The 4,347-nt window shown below is 46.7% G+C and overlaps 1 long non-coding RNA gene across 1 annotated transcript; it reads left to right on the top strand.

The window, feature by feature from the left end:
* The first annotated feature begins 1,020 nt into the window (after positions 1–1,020).
* LOC309520741 lies at positions 1,021–3,434 on the top strand. Its single transcript, XR_014214362.1, has 2 exons — positions 1,021–1,621; positions 3,109–3,434. It is a non-coding gene; the product is annotated as an uncharacterized lncRNA (long non-coding RNA).
* The last annotated feature ends 913 nt before the right edge of the window (positions 3,435–4,347 follow it).

Raw genomic sequence — 4,347 nt, 5'->3', positions numbered from 1 at the left:
CTCCCCTTTCCCTGCACGCCCACCAGCTGTGCCCCGCCAACTATATGGAAGGCGGGCATGCAGCTTCCTTCCCAAGCCTCCACAGGAAGAGAGCGATCCCCGCAGAGGCCTCCCAAGCATCTGCGTCTGCTAAAAACAGTCGTTGTCCTCCTCCTGCTTCCTGGCGAAAGGTGGCGTGCAGCCTTACCGGGCTGTCTTCTCGGGCGCTCCAACCCCTGAGACCATGTCCACCAGCACATTTTCCTGCTTGATTGCCACCACCACATCAGGAATCGGGACAGTGGGGGAGGCAGAGGACATTTTCCACCACCCCCTCCCTTGTTTTGGAGTTGCCGGGCGGGCGCCAAAGGGATCTTTGCACCACAGCATTGGGTATGCTTAAGACGGCCCTGCCCAAATCCAACCCTTCTGGGCAACAGTCCTGCAAATGATGCATTATCTGAGACAAATAGGGCTTTCAGCATAGGAACACAAGCAGGGTTCTGCTGGATCAGACCAAGGGTGGCCTATCAAGTCTAGGATTCTGTTCTTACAGTGGCCAACCAGTGTCCCAGTGGGAAGACTACAAGCAGAATGTAAGCACAACAGCAACTCTTCCCACTTGTGAATCCCAAGAAGTGATGTTCGCATCCCTGTTGAATTAGGCTATAGGACTGTGCAGTTCATTACCTTGTTCTCACAGCAGCAAGCCAGGCGTTCAAATGAGAAGCCCACAAGCAGGAACAATAGCAGGTCAATAGCAACTCTCCCAAATTGTGATTTCCAACAACTGGCATTCAGAGGCATTCTGCCTCCAACTATAGGTGCTGCAGGATGGAATGTTAAGTACTACAGACATGTTAGGATATAGTTCCGTTCCACCTTAAAAGGAACAGGCATGACTGTTGTGTGTCACATGCCTGTTTACCTCCAGCACAGTCTGCTGGGAACTTCCATTTGGATATTGCTTTGGCTTTACTGCAGTTTTGCTAGACACAAAGGGAAGCAGACATGTTTTTCCTTTGTTCCTGAACTATGCTGAATAAATACCTGTAAATAATGCATACACATGTCTCTGTCCGCCACTTCCATTGTGAGGATTTATTCACTCTGCTGATAAGAGTGTGCACAGCTTCTGAATGTTTCTGAGGCTCGTGTTGCTGATTGATGCTGTACCAGAGATCGCCCAGCTGCCGGCCAGTGGCTGGAGCCAGCTGGGGGCCTGCCAAATGCCCCCATCTTCCCAGCAGTATCCCAACAAGCCATGCCTTCTTCCAGGATATTCTATTCCATATCTTCTCGCAAGTTTCACAGACACCCAAACAAACAAAGAAAACCAGTAGCATTCTGTAGCATGAAGTATGAATATTCTCAGTGCTAGGTAGCACAAACCATCTCTTTGTTCATAATAAGCTCTAAATTGTCATTCCATTTAAAATAATGAGCCCAAGATCAGATGTTGGATGAAGGCACAAAAAGACTGTTGTGGTTTGGGTTAAGGTGCTTAATGTTTTTCCCAATTTGGGGCTATGCCTCACGTCCTGGGGGAGGGACATGGCACCGTATAAAATGATGTCTGTCCTATGGTCCAAATAATTCACTCGGAGCACTTTGGCCTTCTGCTGCACAGCTGCCATAAAGGGTGAGCATGAATGGATTTTGTTATATTTGAAGATACGGGGTGGGGGAGGCTCAAAGTTGCTGTTGGGGGGTAAGAGGCTTGGAGAAGCTGTGAGGAAATGGGGTTTGGGTGAGGTGTAAAGGGAGGGGTAGATGGTCTGCCAAGCAAGGGTGGAAGCCCCTACCATGTATGTGTGCGCACGCTTGCATGTGTTTGCATCCAACCCAATGTACATTGGATTGGATCCAAATATTCTCTGTTTCTGGTAGGAGTCTTCTTTTGATGCAGAGACAGGGAACCTGACGTACCTTGCAGATGCAGCTGGGCTCCAACTCTCATCAGACATCTCTGAACATTCACTAGGGCAAGGGACCTTTGTCATTCCAGATGTAGTTGTAGCTCTCATCAGCCCTAGCCAGCATGGCCAGTGATGATGACCAGCAGCATCTGGAAGGACAGAAATTCCCGCATGTGCGTTCCAGGGCTTTTTTAAAGGCAAAACTCACCAGAACTCAGTTCTAGCACCTCTTAGGTGGTCACCATTGCCAATATAAGAGAACAAGGGAGACTTTCATGGTGAGCTCCGGTACCTCTCTTTCTAGAAAAAAAGCACTGACTGTGTTCTAATGGAATAGCACCTTCTGTTGGGGAAAAAAGGAAGCGCTGGATTCCATCTGTCAGCCATGAATGCAAATTTGTGTTTGGGCTTATATCCAGACAGAAAGCCCCATGAAAAGTCAAGGGGTTTGGCTTGGTTCTGAGAGACCATCATGCTAAATGCTCAAAGTAATAGGTGTAAGACTTTAACTGGTAACACTAGGTTCATTTCTGAACTTGTTTTGGTGTGTTACTGTATCAGGAAACAATGGCTGTTGTTGTTTCAAAATGGCATTTCTGTAAAAGAATGAGTGGCTTTTAAACTCCTGAGCAGTTCTGTAAGATGGCTTGAGTGGCTGGAAGACTCTGGCTTGCCTATTCATACTACCTTCATCTAGCTTAGGAGTACCTACTGTGGTGCACTCCAGATGTCATTGGACTATAGCTCACACCATTTTTGACCTTTGGCCATGCTGGCTGGGGCTGATGGGAGCTGATAGTCTGTAACAAATTCTGAAGGGCACCATGTTGGCTATGTCAGATATGGTTATTAGTAGGAGGTGGCTGAGGAGGTGAGGTACCTCCATTCCTCACCTCTGAAGTAGCAAGACAGGGCAGAGAAAGAGGAAGCTGCAATTAGCCTTCCACGTCTCAAGCCTTTAGGTGGACAAGACTGACCTCCAGTGGAGATGTGTGAGGCTGTGGGTGGCAAACCCAACTGAAACAGCTCAAGCATTCAGATAGGCATCTACATTACTCATGAGTTGGAAGGTCCCTCAAAAGTGGCCAGCCAGCCTCTGTTTGCCAGTTTTGAAATTTATGACAACTTCTGCAGAGACAGGAAAGAGTCATGTGGGAGATATTGATTGCCATAATTGCTCCTTTCTCAAATGCTTTTAATCCCTTTTCAGCATCACCGCAGCTACAGGAAAGATGGGCTGTTGCGGAAGTGGTATGAGGAAGCATGACGAAAGAACATGGCATGAAACTCGTAGACATGCAGCGTGTGTGCCAAAGCAGCCCAGAGACCATCATAGTGGTGGTGGCTGCTGCTGCTGCTGCTGCAAACCACGAGCTGCCCACCATGAGTTGGAGCATTCTGGACCTTCTCCAGCAAGGCAGAATTACCCTGTTCAACCTTACCCTTCAGCACCCATGCATTATAAACACCATGACATGTATTCCCCAGAAGCTGTTCATACCAAAGGCTGAATAAACTACCATTTCAAGCACTGCAGCACCCCAACACCATAAATTCAAAGACTTCAATTCAAAACTCCAGGATTTAACATCTTCTGTTAAAACAAAAATAACAAAAACCATACATTCCACAAATTTTAAATTTCTCATTTGTCATGAAGTCTGAAGTTGACTGTCAAGGTCTGGATTTTTCAGCCATTGAAATACCACAAGCGGATCCTTTGGGAGAAAGGGCAGAACATAAATCTAATAAATTACAACAATTTGATCAACAGGAATGCCAGAAATAATACCAATAATTATAGTAAAAATATGGATGTGAATGTTAATAATGCTATCATTGAAATGACAGCTGAATGGATAATGAGCTGATTTAGCTGATGTGGTTTGGTTTGTGGTGAAATGCTTTCGTGTGTGTGTGTGTTTAACTGGTATGGCCAATGCACTGTGCAAATCGAGCTAATTAGGCATCACTGAAGGAAGCCACCTTCTATTGAATCAGCTTATTGGATTGCCTGGCTTAGCATCGTCTTACACTGACTCCGATTACCCTCTTGGAGTGGTTGAACAATCAATCCCTCTTCCCAGGGAACTCTGGGAATCCCACCTCTGTGAAAGATGGGGGAATCTGCAGTCCTCCACATGTTGTCAGACCCCAACTCCAATCAGCCTCCAGTAGTAGTAGCCACTCTGGGCAGCTTCCAACGAAATATTAAAATACAATAGTCCTTCAGATATTAAAAGCTTCCCTAAACAGGGCTGCCTTCAGATGTCTTCTAAAAGTCTGGTAGTTGTTTTTTCCTTTGACATCTGATGGGAGGGTGCATTACACAGGGCGGATGCCACTACCGAGAAGGCCCTCTGCCTGGTTCCCTGCAACCTCACTTCTTGTAGTGAGAGAACCGCCAGAAGGTCCCGCTTTATCACTACCCTAAGGAGTCTCAAAGTGG

This window comes from Podarcis vaucheri (genome assembly GCF_965113315.1).
Source record: "Podarcis vaucheri genome assembly, chromosome: 16".
NCBI lineage: Eukaryota > Metazoa > Chordata > Lepidosauria > Squamata > Lacertidae > Podarcis > Podarcis vaucheri.
This window is presented reverse-complemented; position numbering and strand designations above follow the sequence as displayed.